General features: G+C 40.1%; 1 protein-coding gene across 1 annotated transcript in view; it reads left to right on the top strand.

Annotated features, from left to right (window-relative positions):
- Positions 1 to 14,831, top strand: part of LOC115933524 (ankyrin repeat domain-containing protein 26) — an 82,343-nt gene extending 67,512 nt beyond the window's left edge. The window contains exons 18-19 of the mRNA XM_063697151.1: positions 13,386 to 13,431; positions 13,709 to 14,831. The gene's annotated coding sequence lies outside the window, so the exon portion shown is untranslated. The remainder of the gene's footprint in view (positions 1 to 13,385; positions 13,432 to 13,708) is intronic.
- Positions 14,832 to 15,389: the final 558 nt, after the last annotated feature.

The raw sequence follows: 15,389 nt of genomic DNA, 5'->3' as shown, positions 1-15,389 counted from the left end.
GTACCAGTACCATGCTGTTTTGGTTACTGTAGCCTTGTAGTATAGTTTGAAGTCAGGTAGTGTGATGCCTCCAGCTTTGTTCTTTTGGCTTAGGATTGACTTGGCAATGCGGGCTCTTTTTTGGTTCCATATGAACTTTAAAGTAGTTTTTTCCAATTCTGTGAAGAAAGTCATTGGTAGCTTGATGGGGATGGCATTGAATCTATAAATGACCTTGGGCAGTATGGCCATTTTCACGATATTGATTCTTCCTACCCATGAGCATGGAATGTTCTTCCATTTGTATCCTCTTTTATTTCCTTAAGCAGCAGTTTGTAGTTCTCCTTGAAGAGGTCCTTCACATCCCTTGTAAGTTGGATTCCTAGGTATTTTATTCTCTTTGAAGCAATTGTGAATGGGAGTTCACTCATGATTTGGCTCTCTGTTTGCCTGTTGCTGGTGTATAAGAATGCTTGTGATTTTTGTACATTGATTTTGTATCCTGAGACTTTGCTGAAGTTGCTTATCAGCTTAAGGAGAATTTGGGCTGAGACAATGGGGTTTTCTAGATATACAACCATGTCGTCTGCAAACAGGTACAATTTGACTTCCTCTTTTCCTAATTGAATACCCTTTATTTTCTTCTCCTGCCTAATTGCCCTGGCCAGAAATTCCAACACTATGTTGAATAGGAGTGGTGAGAGAAGGCATCCCTGTCTTGTGCCAGTTTTCAAAAGGAATGCTTCCAGTTTTTGCCCATTCAGTATGATATTGGCTGTGGGTTTGTCATAGATAGCTCTTATTATTTTGAGATACGTCCCATCAATACCTAATTTATTGAGAGTTTTTAGCATGAAGGGTTGTTGAATTTTGTCAAAGGCTTTTTCTGCATCTATTGAGATAATCGTGGTTTTTGTCTTTGGCTCTGTTTGTATGCTGGATTACATTTATTGATTTGCGTATATTGAACCAGCCTTGCATCTCAGGGATGAAGCCCACTTGATCATGGTGGATAAGCTTTTTGATGTGCTGCTGGATTCGGTTTGCCAGTATTTTATTGAGGATTTTTGCATCAATGTTCATCAAGGATATTGGTCTAAAATTCTCTTTTTTGGTTGTGTCTCTGCTCGGCTTTGGTATCAGAATGATGCTGGCCTCATAAAATGAGTTAGGGAGGATTCCCTCTTTTTCTATTGATTGGAATAGTTTCAGAAGGAATGGTACCAGTTCCTCCTTGTACCTCTGGTAGAATTCGGCTGTGAATCCATCTGGTCCTGGACTCTTTTTGGTTGGTAAGCTATTGATTATTACCACAATTTCAGCTCCTGTTATTGGTCTATTCAGAGATTCAACTTCTTCCTGGTTTAGTCTTGGGAGGGTGTATGTGTCGAGGAATGTATCCATTTCTTCTAGGTTTTCTAGTTTATTTGCGTAGAGGTGTTTGTAGTATTCTCTAATGGTAGTTTGTATTTCTGTGGGATCGGTGGTGATATCCCCTGTATCATTTTTTATTGCATCTATTTGATTCTTCTCTCTTTTTTTCTTTATTAGTCTTGCCAGCGGTCTATCAATTTTGTTGATCCTTTCAAAAAACCAGCTCCTGGATTCATTAATTTTTTGAAGGGTTCTTTGTGTCTCTATTTCCTTCAGTTCTGCTCTGATTTTAGTTATTTCTTGCCTTCTGCAAGCTTTTGAATGTGTTTGCTCTTGCTTTTCTAGTTCTTTTAATTGTGATGTTAGGGTGTCAATTTTGGATCTTTCCTGCTTTCTCTTGTGGGCATTTAGTGCTATAAATTTGCCTCTACACACTGCTTTGAATGCGTCCCAGAGATTCTGGTATGTTGTGTCTTTGTTCTCGTTGGTTTCAAAGAACATCTTTATTTCTGCCTTCATTTCGTTATGTACCCAGTAGTCATTCAGGAGCAGGTTGTTCAGTTTCCATGTAGTTGAGCGGTTTTGAGTGAGATTCTTAATCCTGAGTTCTAGTTTGATTGCACTTTGGTCTGAGAGATAGTTTGTTATAATTTCTGTTCTTTTATATTTGCTGAGGAGAGCTTTACTTCCAACTATGTGGTCAATTTTGGAATAGGTGTGGTGTGGTGTTGAAAAAAATGTATATTCTGTTGATTTGGGGTGGAGAGTTCTGTAGATATCTATTAGGTCCGCTTGGTGCAGAGCTGAGTTCAATTCCTGGGTATCCTTGTTGACTTTCTGTCTCGTTGATCTGTCTAATGTTGACAGTGGGGTGTTAAAGTCTCCCATTATTAATGTGTGGGAGTCTAAGTCTCTTTGTAGGTCACTCAAGACTTCCTTTATGAATCTGGGTGCTCCTGTATTGGGTGCATATATATTTAGGATAGTTAGCTCTTCTTGTTGAATTGATCCCTTTACCATTATGTAATGGCCTTCTTTGTCTCTTTTGATCTTTGTTGGTTTAAAGTCTGTTTTATCAGAGACTAGGATTGCAACCCCTGCCTTTTTTTGTTTTCCATTTGCTTGGTAGATCTTCCTCCATCCCTTTATTTTGAGCCTATGTGTGTCTCTGCAAGTGAGATGGGTTTCCTGAATACAGCACACTGATGGGTCTTGACTCTTTATCCAAGTTGCCAGTCTGTGTCTTTTAATTGGAGCATTTAGTCCATTTACATTTAAAGTTAATATTGTTATGTGTGAATTTGATCCTGTCATTATGATGTTAGCTGGTTATTTTGCTCGTTAGTTGATGCAGTTTCTTCCTAGTCTCGATGGTCTTTACATTTTGGCATGATTTTGCAGTGGCTGGTATCAGTTGTTCCTTTCCATGTTTAGTGCTTCCTTCAGGAGCTCTTTTAGGGCAGGCCTGGTGGTGACAAAATCTCTCAGCATTTGCTTGTCTGTAAAGTATTTTATTTCTCCTTCGCTTATGAAGCTTAGTTTGGCTGGATATGAAATTCTGGGTTGAAAATTCTTTTCTTTAAGAATGTTGAATATTGGCCCCCACTCTCTTCTGGCTTGTAGGGTTTCTGCCGAGAGATCCGCTGTTAGTCTGATGGGCTTCCCTTTGAGGGTTACCCGACCTTTCTCTCTGGCTGCCCTTAACATTTTTTCCTTCATTTCAACTTTGGTGAATCTGACAATTATGTGTCTTGGAGCTGCTCTTCTCGAGGAGTATCGTTGTGGCGTTCTCTGTATTTCCTGAATCTGAACGTTGGCCTGCCTTGCTAGATTGGGGAAGTTCTCCTGGATAATATCCTGCAGAGTGTTTTCCAACTTGTTTCCATTCTCCCCATCACTTTCAGGCACACCAATCAGATGTAGATTTGGTCTTTTCACATAGTCCCATATTTCTTGGAGGCTTTGCTCATTTCTTTTTATTCTTTTTTCTCTAAACTTTCCTTCTCACTTCATTTCATTCATTTCATCTTCCATTGCTGATACCCTTTCTTCCAGTTGATCGCATCGGCTCCTGAGGCTTCTGCATTTTTCACGTAGTTTTCGAGCCTTGGTTTTCAGCTCCATCAGCTCCTTTAAGCACTTCTCTGTATTGGTTATTCTAGTTATACCTTCTCGTAAATTTTTTTCAAAGTTTTCAACTTCTTTGCCTTTGGTTTGAATGTCCTCCCGTAGCTCAGAGTAATTTGATCGTCTGAAGCCTTCTTCTCTCAGCTCGTCAAAATCATTCTCCATCCAGCTTTGTTCCGTTGCTGGTGAGGAACTGCGTTCCTTTGGAGGAGGAGAGGTGCTCTGCTTTTTAGAGTTTCCAGTTTTTCTGTTCTCTTTTTTCCTCATCTTTGTGGTTTTATCTACTTTTGGTCTTTGATGATGGTGATGTACAGTTGGGTTTTTGGTGTGGATGTCCTTTCTGTTTGTTAGTTTTCCTTCTAACAGACAGGACCCTCAGCTGCAGGTCTGTTGGAATACCCTGCCGTGTGAGGTGTCAGTGTGCCCCTGCTGGGGGGTGCCTCCCAGTTAGGCTGCTCAGGGGTCAGGAGTCAGGGACCCACTTGAGGAGGCAGTCTGCCTGTTCTAAGAGCTCCAGCTGCATGCTGGGAGAACCACTGCTCTCTTCAAAGCTGTCAGACAGGGACATTTAAGTCTGCAGAGGTTACTCCTGTCTTTTTGTTTGTCTGTGCCCTGCCCCCAGAGGTGGAGCCTACAGAGGCAGGCAGGCCTCCTTGAGCTGTGGTGGGCTCCACCCAGTTCGAGCTTCCGGGCTGCTTTGTTTACCTAATCAAGCGTGGCCAATGGCGGGCGCCCCTCCCCCAGCCTCGCTGCCGCCTTGCAGTTTGATCTCAGACTGCTGTGCTAGCAATCAGCGAGACTCCGTGGGCGTAGGACCCTCGGAGCCAGGTGCGGGATATAATCTCGTGGTGTGCCGTTTTTTAAGCCCATCGGAAAAGCGCAGTATTTGGGTAGGAGTGACCCGACTTTCCAGGTGACATCTGTCACCCCTTTCTTTGACTTGGAAAGGGAACTCCCTGACCCCTTGCACTTCCCTAGTGAGGCAATGCCTCGCCCTGCTTTGGCTCGCGCACGGTGAGTGCACCCACTGACCTGCGCCCACTGTCTGGCACTGCCTAGTGAGATGAACCCGGTACCTCAGATGGAAATGCAGAAATCACCCATCTTCTGTGTCGCTCACGCTGGGAGCTGTAGACGTGAGCTGTTCCTATTCGGCCATCTTGGGTCCTCCCTTTGAGTGAGTTTCTTAATCCTGAGTTCTAATTTGATTGCACCATGGTCCGAGAGACTGTTTGTTATGATTTCAGTTATTTTGAATTTGCTGAGGAATGTTCTACTTCCAATTATGCGGTTGATTTTAGAATATGTGCTATGTGGCACTGAGAAGAATGTATATTCTGTTGATTTGGGTTGGAGAGTTCTGTAGATGTGTATTAGGTCTGCTTGGTCCAGAGCTGAATTCAAGTCCTGAATATCCTCATTAAGTTTCTGTCTCATTGATTTGTCTAATATTGACAGTGGGGTGTTAAAGTCTCCCACCATTATGGTGTGGGAGTCTAAGTCTCTTTGTAGGTCTCTAAGAACTTGCTTTATGAATCTGGGTGCTCCTGTATTGGGTGCATATAGATTTAGGATAGTTAGCTCTTCTTGTTGCATTGGTCCCTTTGCCATTATTTAATGCCTTTCTTTGTCCTTTTTGATCTTTGTAGGTTTAAAGTCTGTTTTATCAGAGACTATATTGCAACCCCTGCTTTGTTTGCTTTCCATTTGCTTGGTACATATTCTTCCATCCATTTACTTTTGAGCCTATGTGTGTCTTTGCACATGAGATGGGTCTCCTGAATACAGCACACCTATGGGTCTTGACTCTATCCAATTTGCCAATCTGTATCTTTTAATTGTGGCATTTAGTCCACTTACACTTAAGGTTAATATTGTTATGTGTGAATTTGGTCCTGTCATCATGATGTTAGCAGGTTATTTTGCCCGCTAGTTGATGCAGTTTCTTCATAGTGTCGATGGCCTTTACAATTTGGTATGTTTTTGCAGTGGCTGGTACCAGTTTTTCCTTTCCATGTTGAGTGCTTACTTTAGGAGCTCTTGTAAGGCAGGCCTGGTGGTGACAAAATCTCTCAGCATTTGCTTGCCTGTAAAGGATTTTATTTCTCCTTCGCTTATGAAGCTTAGTTTGGCTGGATATGAAAGTATGGGTTGACATCATTCTCAGCAAACTATCACAAGGACAGAAAACCAAACACCGCATGTTCTCACTCATAGGTGGGAATTGAACAATGCGAACACTTGGACACAGGGCAGGGAACATCACACACCCATACACCCGGGCCTGTCGGGGGGTGGGAGGCTGGAGGAGGGATAGCATTAGGAGAAGTACCTAATGTAAATGATGAGTCAATGGGTGCAGCAAACCAACATGGCACGTGTATACCTATGTAACAAACCTGCATATTGTGCACATGTATCCTAGAACTTAAAGTATAATTTAAAAAAAAAGAAATTATAGGTTGAAAATTCTTTTCTTTAAGAATGTTGAATATTGGCCCCCACTCTTTTCTGGCTTGTAGAGTTTCTGCAGTGAGATCTGCTGTGAGTCTGATGGGCTTCCTTTTGTAGGTAATCTGACCTTGGTCTCTGGCTGCCCTTAACATTTTTTCCTTCATTTCAATCTTGGAGAATCTTGTGATCATGTGTCTTGTGGTTGCTCTTCTCGATGAGTATCTTAGTAGTGTTGTCTGTATTTCCTGAATTTGAATATTGGCCTGTCTTGCTAGGTTGGGGAAGTTCTCCCGGATAATATCCTGAATAGTGTTTTCCAACTTGGTTCTGTTCTCCCTATCACTTTGAGGTACACCAATCTATCATAGGTTTGTCTTTTCGCATAGTCTCATACTTCTTGGAGGATTTGTTTGTTCCTTTTCATTCTTTTTTCTCTAATCTTGTCTTCAAGCCCTATTTCAGTAAGTTGATCTTCAATCTCTGATGTCCTTGCTTCCACTTGATTGATGCAGCTATTGGTACTTCTGCATGCTTCACGAAGTTCTCATGCTATGTTTTTCAGCTCCATAAGGTCATTTATGTTCTTCTCTAAACTGGTTATTCTAGCTAGCAGTTCCTGTAACCTTTTATCAAGGTTCTTGGTTAGCTTCCTTGCATTGGGGGTTAGAGCAGGCTCCTTTAGCTCAGAGGAGTTTGCTATTACCCACCTTCTGAAGCCTGCTACTGTCAGTTTGTCAATCTCATTCTCCGTCCAGTTTTGTGCCCTTGCTGGAGAGGAGTTGTGATCATTTGGAGGAGAAGAGGCATTCCGGTTTTGGGAATTTTTGGCATTTTTATGCTGGTTTTTCCTCATCTTCGTGGATTTATCTACCATTGATCTTTGAGGCTGATGACCTTTGGATGGGGTTTCTGTGTGGGGGGGTCCTTTTTTTGATGTTGATGTTGTTGCTTTCTGTTTGTTAGTTTTCCTTCTAACAGTCAGGCCCCTCTTCTGCAGGTCTGCTGCAGTTTGCTGGAGGTCCACTCCAGACCCACTTGCCTGGGTATCAGCAGCAGAGGCTGCAGAACAGCAAAGATTGCTGCCTGTTTCTTCCTCTGGAAGCTTCGTCCCAGAGTGTCACTGGCCTGATGCCAGCCAGATCTCTACTGTATGAGGTATCTGTCGACCTCTGCTGGGAGGTCTCTCCCAGTCAAGAGGCATGGGGGTGAGGGACCTGCTTGTGGAGACAGTCTGCCCCTTAGCAGAGCTTGAGCACTGTGCTAGGGTAATCTTCCTTGTCAGGATCCGCTGCTCTCTTCAGAGCCCGCAGGCAGAAACATTTAAGTCTGCTGAAGCTGTGCCCATAGCTGCCCCTTCCCCCAGGGGCTCTGTCCTAGGCAGATGGGCGTTTTATCTATAAGCCCCTCACTGGGGCTGCTGCCTTTCTTTCAGAGGTGCCCTGCCCCGTGAGGAGGAATCTAGAGAGGCAGTCTGGCCACAGCCGCTTTGCTGTGCTGTGGTGAGGTCCCCCTAGTCCAAACTTCCCAGCTTCCTTAGCAATGTCATGGGAAAGCCGCCTACTCAAGCCTCAGTAATGGCAGACGCCCCTCCTCTCACCAAGTTCTAGCATCCCAGGTTGACTTCAGACTGCTGTGCTGGCAACGAGAATTTCAAGCCAATGGTTCAAAGCTTGCTTGGCTCCATGGGAGTAGGACGTGCTGAGTGAGACCACTTGGCTCCCTGGCTTCAGCCCCCTTTATATGGGAGTGAAGAGTTCTGTCTCTCTGGGGTTCCAGGTGCCACTGGGGTATGAAAAAAAAAAACTCCTGTAGCTAGCTCAGTGTCTGCCCAAACTGCTGCCCAGTTTTGTGCTTGAAACCCAGGGCCCTGGTGGTGTAGGCACATGAGAGAATCTCCTGGTCTGTGGATTGCATTTTCCCTAACTTTAAGGAAAATTATATTACTTATTTCTCTAGTATATGATTTCAGTTGTACTGGTGGTTGAAGCAGTTTTTTTTCTATGTTCATAATGTTTAGCCTTAAAGGCATCTCTCACTATTCCGTGAAGTCTAGCTTCGCCACTAATCGATTAGCGATAGAGTGATTAGAGATTCCTGTACATATACTTTGCTAATTTTTACTTTCCGTTTGTACATTCTAGTTTAATTCTGGTATGCTTTGTTTTATATATGAGAAGTAATTTTAAAATTTGATTGGTTCCTCTTTTAATTATATTGTTATAAAAAGGAAACTTAAAATTAGCCTGAACAGCTACTTCACTGTGGGACTTTTTTGCACATATAATAATTTTCCAATCACAGAATCTTAAAAAATGATTCCAATTTTATAAAAGATAAAACTTACCTGGTTTAAAAACTATGTGTGTTCAAGCATTATTTAACACTTGTGTGCCTAACAGAATGCATAACCCACAGTAGTCACTGAGTAAATGTTTTCTTTTAATGTTTTAAATATGAAGACTCTTTTTTACATTGATTAGTTTTGGATTTGGGGTGCACTGCTGACACATTCAGAAATGTTTATTTCAGTAATTTCTCTATTTCTCAAAGATGCTTTCTATTTAGCGACTTCTTCTAAATGTGGTTATACAGGTACATCCAAGCTAAAACAACATTTCTAAATCTTTGATTTTTTTTCATGGTGGAGCATTGTGTCTCAACAGAGTGAGTTGCGTTTCTTCCTAACTAAAAAGAGGCCTGTTTGCATCATGAAGGCAGTGACTGTCTACTCCGAATTTTAACTCTGATGAAACTATCATAATAGTTATGCTGTTTATTCAGGATACAAAGACAGTGTTTGATAAACCTTTTGTTACATCAGTTATATATGTTCTATATAATCCCTTCTGTCTGCACTTTATTGTACTTTCTTACCAAATGTCCAGTACTCAGTTTACGCTTTGAAAGTTTCAGGCAATCTCTCACCTTCTTCCCATTCTTTCTCTTCACTTTTTTCACAAGGTCTTTAAATATACGCGTGGCTCTGTGCTGAATCCTTTAGCTCCTCAATCACCAGACTGTTCCCCACTCATTTTCTCTGTGACAAAATACATGTATTTCATAATCACAGACTGACAAGTATCATTTCCTCCATTCATTAACCTATTTAAATTTATATTGAATTGCCGTGGTTTAAATAGGCAAACATATTTGATTCTATGAAACTTGAGTGCATATTTACTTTTACAACACTTGAATGGTCCTTAAAATAGAGAATGCTATCACAGTTTAATTTGAAAACATCAAAAGTTACTGAAAATATAGTAGCTATAAAAATGTGTGTGTGTGTGTGTGGTATGCATGTATTTATTAAATCAGTCTCGAAAAATGCAGCAGTATTTTCCAGCCAGTAATCTCAAGTGTTATTTGACAGTAGCCTGTACTAGACACTATTGTTGAATGAATGAACTATATATTTGTATTTACTGGGCTTTCCCATTGTTATTGATTTCACTATATTTCTTCTTCTAAAATTTTCCTTTTGACTCTTCTTCTCTTAAAGTGTGGGATGTGTTGGAGAATGTACAGTAAGAGCATGTAACTGAGGAAGAAGGAAACATTGGTATACGTGTTGTAAGGTCAGCTTTCTTGCTGAGGCTGTGGGGAGGTAGGCAGCAAATCCCCTTTGAAGTTGGGAACATAGGAGTCAGACAGATGAGCAGCAACATACTAGCTTTTATTACTGACTCAGAATAACTAATGAGGGATGTGGCTCAGATGTGCAGGCACAGTGGGCTTCTGAACACTTCATCCCAGATTAGGCACCCACCAACACAGTTATAAGTGGAGAAAGCTTGATACCCATCCCCAAAGCAGGCTGCCTGCTGCAGAGATGACAGCTGACTTGAATTCATGTCACTGTGGGCAGACACATCATTTCACAGGACAGACATAGAACCAAGCGAGCACAAATTCACCCTTTTGGTAAATCTTTCCAAGAGGAACGTAGAGAGAATGTAAGTCCTCATGTGGAAATGTGAGGCCAGGGAAACCAAGGTTCTCCTATCATTTCTGCCTGGATTTAAATTGTAATTGAAATTAAATCCATGTCTTTGTAATGATGAGGCAGTGGACAGAAGTGTGCTAGATGAAAAAGAGAAATCTGTTTTGTGTCTTCAATTTTGCTATAAATAACCAACAACATGGATAATTGACTTATTGATTGATTGTGGTAAACCATGTTTTATTTGGAGAAAATTAATAGTCCTTTTGAGGAATAATTTTTCTCAACTTCAGCTTGCTTAGTTCAACTAAAGGCTCTTTATTTCATGTTCCCTCTCCTGTGACTTAAAAAAAAAAGTTCTTTATACGTTGAGTACATTCACTGCTACTAACAAAAGTTCTGACGTTAATTGCTGTTCTAATTTTTTTCATAACTTTCAAACTTAAAATTTAGAGAAGTACTCTTTTCTGTCTCATGCCTAAACATTATTGAGCTATGTGACAGTTTTACATATGCATTTCCTCTGAGTTGTATTTTAAAATCTGTGTCTGTTTTCTGAATAAGAAGGAAGCAGCTGGCATAGAACTCCAGGCTCAGTAAGGAGACCTGAAGCCCATTTCCGGCCTGTATGCAGCTAATTCACTACGTGACCTCAGGCAAGCTACAATCTCTCTGAGCCTGTGTTGCCTCCTATGAAAAGTTAGGGACTTTAACTACATTGGTGGCATACCTTAAAAAATTGAAGAATAGCCCCTTCCTTTTTAATAAAACGTCTATGAAACTGTATTCTGTAAGACAGAAGTCCAGCTGTCTGGCTAAGGGAGGGATGGGAGTCGACTGTGACTTCCTTATCTTTTAATCCTGCAGTGTCCTGTGTGGAACCTTAGATTTCTTTGGGACGTAGTTTGAAAACTACCAGTTATGAGAGAATTTTTCTAATTAGCTAAAATTTGTTGGTACATTGTTCTGTGTATAATTTGTCACCTACTGATTTTTTTAATGAAAAAGTACAAATGAAGTTTCAAATGTGCTCCCCTTATTAATGTTGGACTTGAAGCCACCTCCATCATCTGAAACATAATCTCCACCTGGAAATAAACAGAAAGACCACGGAGAAAGGAAGAATGTGTTTAATGAAAAGTTTATGTATTTTAATTCATTAGGAGCTAATGTAGCTTTTGATTTGATTGGTATATTGCATAAAATGAAGATAAGCAGTTTACTAAGCTTTTTTATTTCCTCTGACAACGTTCAGTTTCTCCTAAGCTGTTGCTCTACACACTTCCAAAGCCATTGATGCCACCTTTGTCTCTAACTGAATAGGACAGTGATTAATGTCACCAAGATGCTTTTCTCGCCATTTTCCTTCTATAACCTGTACCAGGCACTGTATTAAGTCATTCAATGGGTGACAACAGTTCTGAATTTCTATTAAGGGAATTATTAGGAAAATATATTATTTAATGGAAAAGCAAGAATAAAATGAAAGGGATTTTGAAAAGTCATTTCATATTTGCCAGTTTTCACTGCTGAATATGGGCAGAACTGCCCCAGCCTGCCACCAGCCAGGACAAAACTGGGGCCATCAACCCTGCTGACAGCTCTTGGGACCCCCTTTCAGAACAGCTCCCTCCCTGTGTTCTGGTCTGTCCCTTTTCCCTCTGACCCTGCAAATCTGACCTGGTATCTCTTTCCCAAAGAGAGTTGCCCTCAGCAGTCATTTGTGTGGTAAAACATTCAAAAGTCAGCAAAAGGCTGGAAGAGGATTTATGTAGGGAGAGGCAGCTCCAGGATTGGACTAGAGGCAACTACTTCTACACTGTACTCTTTCAGAGTTAGGAGGGAAAAGAATGACCTTTACTTAAATCTGTTCTGCAAAAAGTTTCCTCTATCTAGAGAGTTAAGACTTCTTGAGGATAAAAGTAAGAAGCCTATCGAGAAAGGTATTTGATTTGTAATCTAAGTAACATGTAAGTATTATGAAAGTATTTGTGACTGTGGTATAATGAACTAATACAATCTATTACACAAAGGAAATATTTAGGAGAAGAGCTTTTGGAAGAAAAGAAAATAATAACATTACATTTGTAGGTTCTTAGTTCAAGTGATGTAAAACTGCACATTTTACACAGTGTTAATGAATGATAACTAAGATTTCTTCACTAAAGGCTTCTCCCTTTATCTGGTATTGAGTTATTACTTTTATAAGACCCAGCTAGTAATGATTTTGTCATGTCATCCATTTTATAAAGTGTATCTATAATGTTATTGTCACAAAAAGTTATAGAAAACTGTCTCTCTATTCCTAAACCTGTTAATCAGAAAAATGTCTTTACACCCAAAATTTGTGAAGGCATTGGATATCATATTATCATGATCACTGTGGGTGAAAAGAGTCAAACTCTGTAAAATATTTGAAGAGATTTATTCTGAGCCAAATATGAGTGACCGTGGCCCGTGACACAGCCCTCAGGAGATTCTGAGAACATGTGCCCGAGGTGGTTGGGGTACAGCTTGGTTTTATATATCTTAGGAAGGCATGAAACATCAATCAAATAAATTTAAGAAATACATGGGTTTGGCTTCGGAAGGCAGGAAAACTGAAAGCGGGGGCTTCCAGGGTATAGGTAAATTTAAACGTTTCTAGTGGACAATTGGTTGAGTTTGTCTAAAGACCTGGGATCAATAGAAAGGAATGTTCAGCTTAAAGATAACCTAGATTGTGGATAGCCTAGACAGATAATCTAAAGATAACCAGGATTGTGGAGACCAAGTTTTATTGAGCAGAGGAAGCACTTTGATAGCACACTTTAGAACCAGCAGGTTGTAAATTGTTTTTATCGGACTTAAAAGGGTGCCTGGCTATTAGTCGATTATCTCCTGGATCTGGGAGGGAAGGAAGGAAGAAAGGAAGGAAGGAAGGAAGCAAGGAAGGAAGGAAGGGAGGGAGGGAGGGAGGGAGGGGAAGGGGCAAGGGGATTCTCTATAGAATGTGGATTTTTCCCATAAGAGATTTTGCAGGGCAATTTCAAGGTATGGCAAGGAAATATATTTTGGGGTTAATTTTTTTTCCTTATCTCATAATGTTATGCCAGAATCAGATTGAAAAGAAAGTCACAATATATAGAGTTAAATAAAACCCATCTGATGAGAATTCATGGTTTCTGGGGCATGACTCCCCAGACTCCTAGGTAGGAATTTGGATAAGCTAAAAATCAGAGCTTAGTTCTTATCACCATGATATAGTTGTTATTTTTAATATATCAATATTAATTGTAGTTTTTATCAGATTAATCTAAACAGCACAACACATATATGTTCTCTGTTATCTAAACTTAAAATAAGTAGGAATTTTATTTATATGGTTATTGTTTAAGCAATTCTCAAGTTAGATCTAGCCTTTGAAATTATTATATAAAAGGCTACATTTTTATAAGTGATGTATCATTCTCATAATAATGTTTCCTGTTTAACTTAAACATTATAAATTATATTTGACATATTTCAGATGCTGCAGGAGTTTCAAGACAGTATAGCTAGAGAGCTACTAAAAGGTATGTTGCCAAAGTTTATGAACTAAATTTAATTCATTGATTTCTGAAACAAACTATGAATAGCAAATAGCAAGCATCCCTTTCCATAATTTGGTTAACAGGTAATATGTTAAATATTTTTTCATACACACCACTAATGAAAGATGTGAAAGCATTAACATTTACAATGAAAAGTATACTTAACTCGTCATTAATTGATCATGTCAAGAAGTCTGTGTATCCTTTTTCCTCTGGCTCTACACTTTCTTCACTTCTGCCGTCCCTATGGACCTGCCAGCCAGCACACTGAAACTGTTCTCAGAAAACAAAGGCATCATCGACTTCCCAGGTTTATGGTGGTGATTTAAGGCCAAGAGACAGACTCCAGGCTCATCTAGTAACACTCAGGCTACTCCAGTTCAAAGGCAGCCACGTGACAGGTGACATTTTAAATCTCCAGTCATTTACTTTGTCATTGGTTTACTTTTGCTCTCAGGAAAGGTTCCAGATTCCTAGCATGGAGTAAAAGCACCCAAATCAGTTTGGCTCCTGTCAAGTTATTCTGCCTCATCTCTCATCACTTGCCATACTCTGTCCCTTTGCTCTAGCATCTCGCCAAAGTCGGCTACACAGAACACAGGGACGTTCCTCGGCTCCAGCTCTCTGCACGTGTTCTTCCCTCCACCAGCCATTCTTCTTTCTTGTCCTTCAGGTACTAACCTACATATTGTCTCCAGCAAACAGCCTACAATATTGACATGAAACTGAGATACATGTCTCTTCTGTGTGTTCCAACAGTGCCCTGTTTAATACCTGCCATAGTGTCTGTGACTGTCTGTGGAAATTGCCTGCGTGTCTGCTTGCTTTTCAGGTTGTAGCATGCAATGTTGAGGGGTGGACTGTATCATCTTCATCTTGTAATTTCGGTGCTTGTCCTAGTTCCTGAACATATGGTTGTTGAATAAATGAATGAAAAATGAGAAAACCAGGAGCTCTGATACTTAACCACAATGGTAATTCAATCTGTGACTATGACCAAATTATATTTCACAGTAATTTTGTATTGTAATATTACATATGAATTTTTTATTCTTATGAACACTGATGAAGTTCTCAACTCATGTTACTGACTTACACTTAGTTAATTATGGAATATTTGAGATAAGTAATTCTTTCTTTTTTTTTCCAGATGCTGCTGAATTAGAATTGGGATCATATGTGGTTCCTCATCTAGGAACTAGTGATGAGTCAAATATAAATTAAGATATAGTTTGGAAATATTAAGAAATATGTATTGATTTTAACCAGAAATATATGATCTGAAAGATAGTAGAATGTAATTATTGGTCTGTTTACCTGACATTTTGCTTCCCATTATGTATATGATGTGAAAATCTTTATTAAAGGAAAGTATTTTTGTATCATGCCTGTCTGATGAAAACTTATATAGTATTTAAAGTAATAATTCTTGGTCCTCTTGAGTAACTCTCAAATGGATCTTACAAAGGTAAACTAGTATTATTGGCCGGGCGTCGTGGCTCACACCTGTAATCCCAGCACTTGTGAGGCCGAGGTGGATGGATCATGAGGTCAGGCCAAGACCAGCCTGACCAACATGGTGAAACCCCGTCTCTACTAAAAATACAAAAATTAGCCGGGTGTGGTGGCACACCTTTAATCCCAGCTACTCAGGAGGCTGAGGCAGGAGAATCGCTTGAACCCAGGAGGTGGAGGTTGCAGTGAGCCAAGATCGTGCCACTGCACTCTAGCTTGGGCGATAGAGCAAGACTACGTCTCAAAAAAAAAAAAAAAAAAAGAAAGAAAAGAAAAGGAAAACTAGTATTATTGAGTTGTACATACTCAAACTTTCAAAATGCCAGCTGGTTAAACAGCCAAACAGCTAAGTTGTCATTAATACTTCAGTGGAGTTAGATGGTTTATTCTTATTTTATAATTTTTCTATGGTGATAGATTTTGAT

The sequence above is a fragment of the Gorilla gorilla genome, chromosome 14 (assembly GCF_029281585.2).
Source record: "Gorilla gorilla gorilla isolate KB3781 chromosome 14, NHGRI_mGorGor1-v2.1_pri, whole genome shotgun sequence".
NCBI lineage: Eukaryota > Metazoa > Chordata > Mammalia > Primates > Hominidae > Gorilla > Gorilla gorilla.
Note: the sequence above shows the minus strand (reverse complement) of the source record. Positions and strands in the feature narration are given on the sequence as shown.